The sequence below is a fragment of the Miscanthus floridulus genome, chromosome 7 (assembly GCF_019320115.1).
Source record: "Miscanthus floridulus cultivar M001 chromosome 7, ASM1932011v1, whole genome shotgun sequence".
Lineage (NCBI taxonomy): Eukaryota > Viridiplantae > Streptophyta > Magnoliopsida > Poales > Poaceae > Miscanthus > Miscanthus floridulus.
In genome coordinates, this window is record NC_089586.1 from 77297426 (window position 1) to 77312912 (window position 15487).

Here is a 15487-nt window from a genome sequence, read left to right on the forward strand (position 1 = left end):
TCCCAGTGCACGAGTAGCCATTCTCGTAATAGAATTGCCAAGTTCAGGCTTATCGGAGTATATGGTTAGTACTACAAATTCTCACCTCATGCAATTCAACAACGGACGTGCCTTAATCGACACAGGCGGAAAGAACCCGCTCACGAGACCTCCATGTCCTGTGGCTCACACTCACCGAGTCCGCCCGGTCTAGATTTATTACTCCACATTCCCATATCACATGTTAACATAGTTAACCAGTGTTCCATTTGTAACTTGCGGGTGGCAGGTAGTCACCCGACTTTCATCGTTCTACGCATAGCTAAGCAAGACTAGGCATATACGAGTTTAAAACTGGTAATATGGTAAATATGGAATAACAAGGGTGGTAATGCACCAATTAGGCTTTTACTTAACTCCTAATTACTTAATGCAGTAACAGAAAGCAAAAGCGAAATTAATTTATAAAACGCAAGGTAGGGTTGTATGCATCAGGGGCTTGCCTTCGTTGACGGAAAAGTCCGGTTCCTGCGACGTTACACAAGTATTCGACCCGACCTCAACAGACGGATTAACCTCATCAACAGCTTGATTAACTACCACGTTTTCACCTTCGTTCACTACACGTAATAACAATGCCATGTTTAACATGATGCGGAATTCGAAACATGATGCTCGATGATGGATACAAAAATTAGCAAGTTGAATACAACTTTCCTTCGCGGTACAGTTACAAGTCAAACAAACTAAATCTTTTTCGTAACACATACATCCACTGCCAAGGATCATTATCAACAAATGACCCAAGGTCATCACTCAATCCAAAATTACAATCAAAACCTAAATCATTAAAGGTTACTATTTGCTTTTATGAATTAATTATTTAATTCAAAATTATGAAATAAATCAACTTATTCTAATTGAGCCCAAAATTTTTGTACATGTTCATTACATGTTAACTAAGTGGCAAAACAAATTTCATAATTTTTGGATAAATAAATAAGCCTAGAAAAATCCTGGAAATCCATTTATGAATAAATTGAGCAATTTTTATCACATTTAAAACTTACTGAAAAACACTATTTCATATTTTTCTCAAATACTATACATCTCAGAGAAGTCACACAAAAATTTTCATAATTTTTGGAGCTCTAAATAAATCTACACAAAAATAACAAAAACAGACACTATTCATTCAAATCTGAAAATAGAAAAATTCATTTTGAACGTTGAGTCACTGACATGGTGACCCCACCTGTCATCTTCTACCTCCCGCGTGTTGACTACGATGACGACGACGCTGACCGGCGCAAACTCACCGACGGTGAGTCCAAAGGCGACGATCAAGGTACCAAAATGACCACATCATCACGGCGCATCGATTGAAGGCATTAGCTAGACGAATTACTACGAGTTACGAGCTTGGCGTCGGCCATGGCGGATGCGGTGGCTCGGCGACGTTACACCGGCGAAACGAAGCCAAAAACGGGGAAACAGAGGGCATGGGAAGGTCCAGTAGCTCACCACGAACACGTTCAAGCAAGAATTAAGGCTGGAGAAGCAACGGTGAAGCGGGGCGGCGTTCACAGCGATCACGGCGGTGCGAGCAATGACGACGGCGGTGTTCCAGTGACTGTGGTGGACAAAACGAGTAATCAACAAGATATTAAGCACCACGGCATCACGGAGAAGCTGAAACAATGCTTCCCGAGAGCAGAAGCTCACCGTAGAGTACTGGCCACGACGGCGCTCGCTCGACGGGGACTCTGCCGGCCGCGAGGAAGAAGAGTGTGGTCAGCGAGTTCTCGGCGAAATCAGCCGACCACAGTTGGCTGGGTGGATGCGCAAGAGAAAGACGGAACTGGAACGGCCTTTACCAAGACGACCACGGCGCTAGGGAGACGGTGCGGGCTCGCCGGAGTGGAGTAGCGGTGACGGGAAAAACAGAGAGCGAAGAAAGAAGAACGGCGGCGACTCCAGAGCTTTATAGGGCAGCCAAAGAAGCGCAAGGAAGCCACGATGAAGCCTTCAGCGCGCCAACGCGACGCCCAGACGGCCACGCGCGCGACTGGAAGCAAGCCGAAGCTCGCCGGCGGTGTAGCGCAAGCGGTGAACACTGTTCACAGTAATTACAAGTTTGCCATTCGCCAAATTTCACAAATTACTCTCAAATTTTCATAACAACTCAAAAATCTCCAAAAATAAAAGTTGTTCAAAATCAAAAGTTCTACAACTTTGCTTTTATAACCATCTCCTAATTCGGTCTAGATTTTGAAATGAACTTTTGAATTTGAATAGGGAAATTTACCGAATTACGCCTTTTTGATTTACTCTCAAATTTTCTAAACAACTTGAAAAACTCCAAAAACAAACTTTGTATAACTTGCCAAGCTCTACACTTTTGATTTTGGGCCCAACCCCAAAATATGCTTAGATTTTGAAATGGATTTTCAGGGTAGGGTTTACATGTTGAAAAGCGGGGTTTTCCCGAAAAATTCAAAACCCAGTCAAACTTTGAACTTGAGTCAAACAATACAATTCAACACTCATTACACAAATGTAAACTTGTTTTAGTAAATGCACATCAAAGTTTTCACCAAATGTCAAATGCTTTGCAATGCATATGATGACATGTCAGATTTTAATATTTAAACACCCGAGGTGTTACAATCTTTCCCCCTAAAAGAAATCTCGCCCCGAGATTCTAAGCCATAGGGTAAGTAATGGAAAAGGAAATGTGTTAATCTAAAAACATCCAGAACTTTTCCATAAAACAACTAAGGTTCTTTTACAAAACACAATTTGTAGTAACCGAGCTCAACTAACATTATTCTATTCTATATTGATGCTAGAAACTCTGGAAACTTTTCTAACAAGTAATCTTCTGATTCCTAGGTAGCTTCCTCTTCTGAATGTTGATTCCATTGTATTTTATAGAACTTGATTGTCCTTCTTCGAGTAACACGATCTTTCTGATCTAACACTCGGATAGGATATTCGGAATAAGTTAAATCCGGTTCTAGTTCCACTCCTTCAACTTCAACATTTTGTTCAGGCACTCGAAGACACTTCTTTAATTGAGAAACATGGAACACATCATGCACAGCTGCAAGATGTTCAGGTAATTTCAAACGATATGCTACTTTTCCATACCTCTCTAGAATTTGATATGGTCCAATATATCGGGGTGCCAACTTTCCTTTAACACCAAAACGGTTAACTCCCTTCATTGGTGACACTTTCAGATACACAAAATCTCCTTTGGTAAATACCAATGGTCTCCGTCTTCTATCTGCATAACTCTTCTGTCGGGATTGAGCTATCTTCAAATTATTCTGTATTTGCCTAACCTTGTCTTCTGTTTCTTTCACATGGTCAACTCCAAAGAATCTTCTTTCTCCAGGCTCAGACCAACTCAATGATGTTCTGCATCTATGACCATAGAGTGCTTCAAATGGAGCCATTCTAATGCTTTCCTGATAACTATTGTTGTATGAGAATTCGGCTAAAGGTAAGCATTCATCCCACTTATTGGAATAGTTAAGGACACAACACCTTAACATATCTTCAAGCACTTGATTAACTCTTTCAGTCTGTCCATCAGTCTGCGGATGATAAGCTGTACTGTACAGAAGTTTAGTACCCAACGAAGAATGCAATTGTTTCCAAAAGTTGGAGACAAACTATGTACCCCTATCTGACACAATAGTCTTGGGTATTCCATGGAGACTCATGATTCTTGCTAAGTACATTTTGGCATATTGGATCGTAGGATATATTGTCTTGACTGGAAGAAAATGCGCTGACTTAGTGAGTCGATCTACAATAACCCATACTGAGTCAAATCCCTTTGATGTCTTGGGTAGACCAACAATAAAGTCCATGCTTATGTCCTCCCACTTCCAAGATGGAATAGGTAATGGTTGTAATTCACCAGCAGACCTCAAATGTATAGCTTTCACCTTTTGACAAGTATCACATTTTGCTATGTATCTAGCAATCTCTATTTTCATTTTAGTCCACCAGAATCTTTGCTTCAAGTCATGGTACATCTTGTTACTTCCCGGATGAATGGATAACCTAGTAGCATGTGCCTCATCTAGAATTGACTGCCGCAACTCAGGAATTTTTGGTACCACCAGACGATCCTTGAACCACAATACATCTTCATTGTCAATACTAAAGCATTCCGCTTTTCCCTTCTTGACTCTTTCCTTGATATGGGCTATACCCTTGTTTTCCTTCTGAGCAACAATAACTTGATCTCGAATAGTGACTTCAACAATTATGTTGGTCAAACTTCCTTGTTGAATTACTTCTACATTCAACTTTTCCATTTCTTGACATAAATTCAAACCCATTGTTCTCACTGTCAAACAATTGCAATGACTTTTGCGACTGAGAGCATCTGCAACCACATTTGCTTTACCAGGGTGATAATGTACTTCCAAATCATAATCCTTAATCAGTTCTAACCATCTTCTTTGTCGCATGTTCAACTCTGACTGAGTAAAGATATACTTTAAGCTTTTGTGGTCTGTATACATATGACACGTATTACCAAGCAGGTAATGCCGCCAAATCTTCAGAGCATGAATCACAGCCGCTAACTCCAAGTCATGAGTCGGATAATGTTCTTCATGTTGCTTAAGTTGCCTGGATGCATAGGCAATGACTCGGCCTTCTTGCATCAACACACATCCAATACCAATACCTGAAGCATCACAATAAACATCAAACGGCTTCTCGATGTCAGGTTGGGCTAACACTGGCGCAGTAGTCAATAGTCTCTTCAAAGTCTGGAAAGCCTCTTCACAATCTGATGACCAGACAAACTTAACTTGGTTCTTCAACAATTCAGTTATGGACTTTGATATCTTTGAGAAATCTGGAATAAACCGACGGTAATATCCCGCCAAACCCAGAAAACTCCGAACTTGATGAACTGTGGTTGGCGATTTCCAATCAAGCACATCCTTCACTTTGCTTGGATCAACTGCAACTCCTTCGGCTGACAAGACATGTCCAAGAAATTGCACTTCCTTAAGCCAAAAATCACACTTGCTGAACTTAGCATATAGTTGATGTTCTCTCAAATGGGTCAGAACAATTCTGAGATGTTCTGCATGTTCTTTCTTATTCTTGGAATATACTAAAATGTCATCAATAAACACCACTACAAACTTGTCTAGCTCCGGCATGAATACTGAGTTCATAAGATACATGAAATGAGCTGGAGCATTTGTCAAACCAAAAGACATTACCAAGTATTCATATAATCCATATCTTGTGGTAAATGCCGTTTTGGGAATATCCTCAGGCTTTATCTTAATTTGGTGATACCCTGATCTCAAATCTATCTTGGAGAAAACTTTGGCTCCGGCCAACTGATCAAAAAGCAAATCTATCCGAGGTAATGGATACTTATTTTTGATGGTCACTTCATTCAATGGACGATAGTCAACACATAACCTCAGGGTCTCATCTTTCTTTTTCACAAAAATTGCCGGACATCCCCAAGGTGAGGAACTAGGTTGGATAAACCCTTTCTCCATCAATTCTTGTAACTGAGTTTTCAACTCGGCCAATTCCTTAGGTGGCATCCTATAAGCTCTCCAAGAAATCGGAGCTGTTCCAGGTTGTAACTCTATATTGAACTGTACATCCCTATCAGGTGGTAGACCGGGTAAATCTTTAGGAAACACATCCGGAAATTCACACACTACCGGAATATCTCTAATCTCTTTGACAGTAGTTGCACAAATCTTACTCACTGATCTTCTTAGGGTTGGAAGTTGGATAAGAAGTTGAGAATTACTATCAGGCAAACTCACTCTTAAGGTCCTATTCAAAGCATCTATAACAGCCTTATGCTGATACATCCAATTCATTCCCAAGATTACATCTATATCCTGATCCTTAAGGATAATCATGGTAGTGGGAAAAATATGCCCACCCAGGTTTACGGGTACCTGGTATACCATTTCCTTAGTACACAGACGTCCCCCGGGCGACTGTATAAAGAAACTTTCCTTTGTTGCCCCAATCAAAATTTCATGCTTCACGACAAATGTTCTATTGATGAATGAATGCGATGCGCCAGAATCAAAAAGTATAACTGCAGGGTGATTGGCGACAGGAAACATACCCATCATCACTGGTTCTCCTTCAGGAATTTCCCCGGCTTGAATATAGAACACCCGTCCTGTCTTCCTCTCATCTTTGCCCTTCTGAGCATTCTGATTGGGGTTCTTGTTTGGTGCCTGACCCTGTTGTTGATTGGCAGGAGCCTTCTGATAATTTTGATTAGCCTGCCTAGGATATGGACATTCCCTAGAGAAATGACCAGTCCTTCCACAATTATAGCATGGATAGTTGTGACCCTGGGATGTTGGAGCATTGCCACCAGAAGCATTGGTCGACTGTGAACTCGGATAGGTTATAGCAGGATGGACATTTGACTGTTGCCCGGCTTGGAACTGCGGCGGACGATAAGGAGGACGATTATGTTTTACTGGATGATAAATCACCCTCTGCCTCTTCTAATTCCCCCAAAAGATCTAGACGGCACACTCTTTTTCTTTTTGAGCTCCTTATGCTGCCGATACTTTGATTCTGAAGCAATTGCAATATTTACTGCCTCATGGTAAGTGACATTGGTGCAAGTGGTCATCATAGTCTGCAACTTGGTATTCAGACCTCTCATAAACCACCTCTTCTTCTTGGCATCAGTATTGACATGTTCGGATGCATATTGGGACAGATGATTAAATCTTCCCACATACTGCATCACGCTTTGATCTCCTTGTTTCAAAGTAAGGAATTCATCTAGATTCATCGCCATTACTCCTTCAGGGATATAATGGGCTCTGAAGGCCGTACGGAACTCAGCCCAAGTTATTGGAATGCCAGCTGGTTGCATAGCCACTAAGTTTGCCCACCAAGCACTTGCTGCTCCTCTAAGTTGTTGGGCGGCAAACGTAGGTTTCTGATACTCTGTGCATGGGATAAGGTCAAATTTCTGCTCCATGGTTCGAAGCCAGTCATCAGCCTCCAATGGTTCATCTGCCTTGGTAAACACTGGGGGTCTTGTGTCTGTGAAATCAACATATGTAGCCTCCTGTCGGTTATGGTGGCGTCCACGGTTTCCATACATCTGATTCTGATTACTCTGAGCCATCTCATGAAGCAAACGAGAATTTTCAGCTGTCACATTGACAAGTGCAGTTATAGCATCAGCTAAATTGGTTGGAATTGGTGGCGGATCAGGAATACCGTCCTCATCTTGTGAAGTTCCTGGAATAAACGAACCCCGTGTACGACGCATCTGCTTATAACAAACCAAACTTTATTCACATATCTTTATTGAATTGTACCAAAGCTTACTCTAGACACATTACATGGAGCTTACTAATGTACAAACAAACCTACGGTACGAAAACAGAACTACATAACTTAACTAGAGCTACTATTATACAACTCTCCTCCTTTCCTCAATTTCTTCAAACTTCAGGCTCGGTATCCATTCCGGAATTATTACCGCCTTCATCATTGCTTTCATCGATCATTACTAATTCTTCAGGATCTTCTTCTTCTTCCTCTCCCGATTCATCATCATCGGCAAGGATGACACCGGGGTCCATCGCATCAGCTTGAGGCTCATGATTTGGATTCAGTAGATTACTAAGCCTATGAACTTCCTCATGTAGATATGTATTATGTTCTTCTAAATCTTCTACATAGAATTCTAGCTCATGAGTTCTAGCTCTAGCTACATCTTCCCTATGCCAAGCTTCATTTCTTCCTTCCACCGTATGAACTAACATACTTTCGCAGTTCCTATGCGCGGTGGTGAGCTGCCTCAATTGACCCTGTAATTCTCCTATTTGTATAACATCCAAAGCCCTATCTCTAGTAGATTGTGCTAACTCTACGGAAATCCTCTGTACCTCTGCCTGGGGATCAGGCCTAGTACTGCTACTGCTAGCACCATCATTTCTAGGGGCAAGTTGGTGACGAGGAACTCCTTTGGGTCCGGTGGACTTACGGGGCATCATCTTGGCACGAGCCATACTGTAGGAAACCAATTTAATCCAAGTAAGACCATTTGATCAAAATCCAAAGAGTAGCTAAGATGGATTACATTCCTCAAACCAGACTCACTACTTAACTCCAGACTAAGAGGTGAAGGAAGTAACGAGTGAATTATTCATGATGCATGAATCGTTCTTACGAACAAAAACATCAAAGTTTATAATGCATATAAACAACATTTATTTTTATATAGGGCATAGTATAATTACTACCTCACCACACAAAAACCTTTTTACTCAAATAGGGAATGGTGAGAAAGAAATAAGATAAGTCAGAAGCAATTTGGACCAAATTAGCAAGTTAAATTTAGTCATCCAAATCATTTTGAAGTTTTTGTAAAACAATACAACAAAAACCTTGTAACGATCGCTCTGATACCACTCTGTGGCAGAACCTCCTAAGTTAGAGGGCCCACATGCACCTGTCACTGTCCGACGACCTTTGACATTTATGCATATGTTTCCAATAACTTAAAAAGACTGTCGGGTGTCCCCGGGGAACCCCGAATCATCCACGATTTCCGAGCAGGATCACGTTACAGAGTCATTGCAGTATTACAACATTTATTCAAATATCAGAGCCAGAGTAAAAACAGCGGAAGTCTTACAATAACATAGTTTACAAACCAGTTGTTTCAAACCTTACAAACAAAGTTCCATAATTATTACAAACCATAGTAGTAGTGGAGTGGCATAATTAACATATACTTAACACCCAAAATAAACATCTTGCCCAAGGATCACACATTTAATTCTCATCGTCAGAACGAACGATAGTCATGCAGCATGATCCAAAACAGATCTGCTCATGAGGCTCACCTGCAACAAGGGGTCAACGAACCCTGAGTACAAAGGTACTCAACAAGACTTATCCGAAATCTTAACTGATAAACTCAGTAATGCAGGCTCAGGGATTCAAGGTATAGCTTTAACAATGATCAAAGTTCTTTTGCGTAAAAGCTCTTTTAACAACATTCTTTATATAGAAAACTTCTCGAGAATTATATACAAAGCTGACACGATCCGCACTGAGATCATGAAACTTCATATCCAACATCTTCACAAGCCTTAGTCAAGTTCTGGTTATTAATTCTATGATGATGAACAGTGAGTTGAGTCTCCATAACCGAGGAGCAACGACGATTCGAACCGATTAAAAACCTAGCTGGGGATTCCAGACCACACGACATATGCAGGTCCCCGACCTACATATACCAACCTACCCTTGGATCCTCTACAACAAGAACGGATCCGCGCCACCCGAGAATACAGTACTCCACCATTCTAGCCCATGGCCACGTGGGTACACGCTATTCCCGCCATCTCTCCACTCCTAGTGCGCGAGTAGCCATTCTCGTAATAGAATTGCCAAGTTCAGGCTTACCGGAGTATGTGGTTAGTACTACAAATTCTCACCTCATGCAATTCAACAACGGACATGCCTTAATCGACATAGGCGGAAAGAACCCGCTCACAAGACCTCCATGTCCTGTGGCTCACACTCACCGAGTCCGCCCGGTCTAGATTTATTACTCCACATTCCCATATCACATGTTAACATAGTTACCCAGTGTTCCATTTGTAACTTGCGGGTGGCAGGTAGTCACCCGACTTTCATCGTTCTACGCATAGCTAAGCAAGACTAGGCATATACGAGTTTAAAACTGGTAATATGGTAAATATGGAATAACAAGGGTGGTAATGCACCAATTAGGCTTTTACTTAACTCCTAATTACTTAATGCAGTAACAGAAAGCAAAAGCGAAATTAATTTATAAAACGCAAGGTAGGGTTGTATGCATCCGGGGCTTGCCTTCGTTGATGGAAAAGTCCGGTTCCTGCGACGTTACACAAGTATTCGACCCGACCTCAACAGACGGATTAACCTCATCAACAGCTTGATTAACTACCACGTTTTCACCTTCGTTCACTACACGTAATAACAATGCCATGTTTAACATGATGCGGAATTCGAAACATGATGCTCGATGATGAATACAAAAATTAGCAAGTTGAATACAACTTTCCTTCGCGGTACAGTTACAAGTCAAACAAACTAAATCTTTTTCATAACACATACATCCACTGCCAAGGATCATTATCAACAAATGACCCAAGGTCATCACTCAATCCAAAATTACAATCAAAACCTAAATCATTAAAGGTTACTATTTGCTTTTATGAATTAATTATTTAATTCAAAATTATGAAATAAATCAACTTATTCTAATTGAGCCCAAAATTTTTGTACATGTTCATTACATGTTAACTAAGTGGCAAAACAAATTTCATAATTTTTGGATAAATAAATAAGCCTAGAAAAATCCTGGAAATCCATTTATGAATAAATTGAGCAATTTTTATCACATTTAAAACTTACTGAAAAACACTATTTCATATTTTTCTCAAATACTATACATCTCAGAGAAGTCACACAAAAATTTTCATAATTTTTGGAGCTCTAAATAAATCTACACAAAAATAACAAAAATAGACACTATTCATTCAAATCTGAAAATAGAAAAATTCATTTTGAACGTTGAGTCACTGACATGGTGACCCCACCTGTCATCTTCTACCTCCCGAGTGTTGACTACGACGACGACGACGCTGACCGGCACAAACTCACCGACGGTGAGTCCAAAGGCGACGGTCAAGGTACCAAAATGACCACATCATCACGGCGCATCGACTGAAGACATTAGCTAGACGAATTACTACGAGTTACGAGCTTGGCGTCGGCCATGGCGGATGCGGTGGCTCGGCGACGTTACGCCGGCGAAACGAAGCCAAAAACGGGGAAACAGAGGGCATGGGAAGGTCCAGTAGCTCACCACGAACACGTTCAAGCAAGAATTAAGGCTGGAGAAGCAACGGTGAAGCGGGGCGGCGTTCACAGCGATCACGGCGGTGCGAGCAATGACGACGGCGGTGTTCCAGTGACTGTGGTGGACAAAACGAGTAATCAACAAGATATTAAGCACCACGGCATCACGGAGAAGCTGAAACAATGCTTCCCGAGAGCAGAAGCTCACCGTAGAGTACTGGCCACGACGGCGCTCGCTCGACGGGGACTCTGTCGGCCGCGAGGAAGAAGAGTGTGGTCAGCGAGTTCCCGGCGAAATCAGCCGACCACAGTTGGCTGGGTGGATGCGCAAGAGAAAGACAGAACTGGAACGGCCTTTACCAAGACGACCACGGCGCTAGGGAGACGGTGCGGGCTCGCCGGAGTGGAGCAGCGGCGACGGGAAAAACAGAGAGCGAAGAAAGAAGAACGGCGGCGACTCCAGAGCTTTATAGGGCAGCCAAAGAAGCGCAAGGAAGCCACGACGAAGCCTTCAGCGCGCCAACGCGACGCCCAGACAGCCACGTGCGCGACTGGAAGCAAGCCGAAGCTCGCCGGCGGTGTAGCGCAAGCGGTGAACACTGTTCACAGTAATTACAAGTTTGCCATTCGCTAAATTTCACAAATTACTCTCAAATTTTCATAACAACTCAAAAATCTCCAAAAATAAAAGTTGTTCAAAATCAAAAGTTCTACAACTTTGCTTTTATAACCATCTCCTAATTCGGTCTAGATTTTGAAATGAACTTTTGAATTTGAATAGGGAAATTTACCGAATTACGCCTTTTTGATTTACTCTCAAATTTTCTAAACAACTTGAAAAACTCCAAAAACAAACTTTGTATAACTTGCCAAGCTCTACACTTTTGATTTTGGGCCCAACCCCAAAATATGCTTAGATTTTGAAATGGATTTTCAGGGTAGGGTTTACATGTTGAAAAGCGGGGTTTTCTCGAAAAATTCAAAACCCAGTCAAACTTTGAACTTGAGTCAAACAATACAATTCAACACTCATTACACAAATGTAAACTTGTTTTAGTAAATGCACATCAAAGTTTTCACCAAATGTCAAATGCTTTGCAATGCATATGATGACATGTCAGATTTTAATATTTAAACACCCGAGGTGTTACAAAAACACTGCATTGTTCATGTTTTGCTCTATAGTCCATGCTCTTTATAAAGTGACATGAACTAATACTTTTTCATGCTTGTTTTTTTTGCAGGTTTTGAATGTGCTGAGGCCAATGACACATGAGGCCTCTACGACCATGGTCTACGACGAGAGGTACACGCCCCTCCTGAAGCTGGCGAACCTTGCTACCATTGCTCGTGTTTGTCGTCGAGGCACGCCACCTTTCAACCCAGCGGTGCTGACAGCGTTGATAGATCGGTGGCGTCTGGAGACACACAGCTTTCACCTACCATGCGAAGAGATGACGGTCACTCTCGAGGACGTTGCCATGATCCTTGGAGTCAAAATCCGAGGATTCCCAGTGACGGAGTCTGAAGGATGGCAGCAGCGGGTTGAGCACTTCTTGGGACGGCCCCTAGCGGCAGTTGAGGCTGGCAAGAAACGGTGCAGCAGTGGGGTGTCCCTGAGGTGGCTTCGTCAGCAGTTTCGGGAGTGCCCACCCAACGTAGACGCCGAGACCGTGACATACTACTGTCGGGCCTACGTCCTCCACATGTTAGGTACGGTTCTCTTCCCTGACGGCACTGGAGACACGGCGTCCTGGATGTACATCCCATGCCTTTTGAACTGGGAGGATGCCGGCAATAGGAGTTGGGTCTCGGCTATACTTGCCTTCCTGTACCGTCAGCTTTGCGAGGCTTGCCGTCGTCCTAGAGGCGCGCACGCTACAATGTCAGGCTGCATCACACTGTTGCAGGTAATAAAGCAAAGTTGTACAAGTTACCACTACAATTCAATGTTTTTTCTTAATAAAAGTGATTAACATTCATGTTTCCACTCTTTTTTTGCAGATTTGGATGTGGGAGAGGCTTCCAGTTGGGAGACCACATCAGCTTGATCCCCCACAACCTTAGTTTCCTCAAGGAGACGCAGTTGTCGCCCCTACCGTGGCACACCTCTACGAGTGAGCCCACGGAACATACCACGTGTCACGCCACGCGTACATCAGCTTCACCAACGAGCTGGACACCCTTTTGCCACAGCATGTAAGTTTCCCACCCTTTTGCCCTAATCGAGGATATGTGCACAAATTGAGCGTCGACTAGTTGATGACGACGTTGTGTACAGGTTCAATGGAGCCCATATCGGCGGAGGCAAGTAACAGATCTCAACTTGAGCGCCTTGTGCATGGCAGACGAGGACGTTTGGACGATGAGGACCCCCCTTATTTGTTTCTATGCAGTTGAGTACCATCTCCCTCACCGTGTAGCACGGCAGTTTGGTAGGCTGCAGCCTTCTCCGCTCGATGATTTCTCCACCGGTTGGCAGCTCCACAAGTACGTAACATACAATATTTTGTTCGTTTCACATGAAAGAATCATTGAGTAGGCCTTCATATTGCCGATTTGGTGTAAAATTTGCAGGTTCAACAGACAAAAAAATAAGAAGATCACCAACTGGCAGCTGGAGCACCAGCGCTACATTGATGAGTGGATGTTGATGGAGCAGAACAACATGGGCATCCACGCCGTCCATCGTGACAAGGCATTCCATGATTACCTTGTTTGGTTTGGTCAACGAACAAGGCTTCAATTGAGGCCCGCTTGGACGGAGCAAGACATTGCTGACATTGCGAGCGAGGATGAGGGCAACAACCCATATGACCAAGCTACCCGAGAAGGCAGGCAAGTTGAGATCGCCCCTGCGTTAGCCAGAGCTGTAAGTGATACAACTATTTCAATCTCTGAGGTCTTTACTGTGATAGAGACTTAAATTATTGTTTTTGTTGCATAGAGCATGGAGATAATGAGGATAGTGGCCGACCAAGGAAGGGCATTGATGATTCCTGTGGGCGATCCTGATGAGGCCTCCATGTTACGATAGCACATTCAGGTAGTCTTCTCTCATTCAGTTGATGTTACATCTTTATATAGTTTTGCGACCAACCCCACTTACTAATAGTGCTTTCAAAATGCAGCGTGCCATGCATCGCCTACGAAAGGTAGCTGCACGCCTTGGATGTAGACGTTCCCCAGATGTGGCAGTCCCACAACAGCTTGGTGCTGGACCTTCTACTGCACATGTTGGAGGGACTTCATCTTCACATGGTGCACATGGTGGCAGGACTTCTTCTTCACATGGTGCAGCAACTACTGTAGAGGGTGGTCAAGGACATGGTCATTATGATGATGAAGTTGATGAAGGACAGGGAGAGTATGATCATGAGTATGATGAGATTGGCATGTCCCAGCTTAGAGATGCACCCCAAGGAACTCAAGGCCCCTCCGGTTCTGGACGTCCACATAGGACGCTTAGACCAGTGGACAGGTACACTCCAGGTACCTATCCGTTTGGGAGGGGAAAGCGTTACGCTCGCCGTCCATGTTAAGGTACAAGGAGCGATAAAAGATCCAAAGACTTCATATGCTTTATTTTGTGCATGGACTATGTATGCATTGGACCTTGTACTATGTTTGGACTATGTTTGTTGATTGATGAAGCATATGTATGGACTATGTTGGATGTTGAATGTGTTGGACTATGTTGGATGCTTAATGTGTTGGACCTTTTGTATGTACGGATGTTGAATGAATGTGTCTGTCGGTGTGGTCATGTGTTATGTGAATGTGTGGAACGTCGCCATGTTTCATGTTTCCAGCTATTAAGGGCCTCCGTCGCAACTCACAAGGAAGAAGGGGTGTCATCATCCCCATCCTCCATGTTACGATCAACCTCTGTTGGATCCACGGTGACATGTTAGGAGAGTCGGGGAGCTAGCGAAGGGGACGCAAAGGGGACGCAAAGGGGACGAAGCACGCAAAGAAGAGATGATATATTGGTGAACCCAGGGGCTCAGCGTTTAGTCATTTGACGCCGACCCCTGGTACGTACTGGAAAGCATTTCATCGAAGCGCCGAGGTGCCCAAGCTCGGCGTTTAGTCATTTCATGCCGACCCCTGGTACTTACTGGAAACCCTTGCATCGAAGCGCCGAGGTGCCCAAGCTCGGCGTGTTACGACTAAGCGCCGAGGTTCGGCCCAAACCGGGCCACGGCCGTTGCCAAACCCTAGGGTTGGCGTGGGCCGCCTCGACGCCGAGCCTCAGCCCAACTCGCAGAAGGCCGAGCCAAACCCTAGGGTCGGCGTGGGACGACTCAACGCCGAGCCTCAGCCCACCTCACACACGGCCGCCAAACCCTAGGGTCGGCGTGGGCCGACTCAACGCCGAGCCTCAGCCCACCTCACACACCCCAAACCCTAGGGTCGGCGTGGGCCGACTCAACGCCGATCCTCAGCTCAACACGTACACGCCGACCCAAACCATTTGGTATATGTTGCGATCCTATTTGCATGATTCAAATGAAAAATCTTTCTCAACGATTCCTGTTCGACTAACACGAGTTATACTAATAAGAGTAGACAAGTTATATTTATG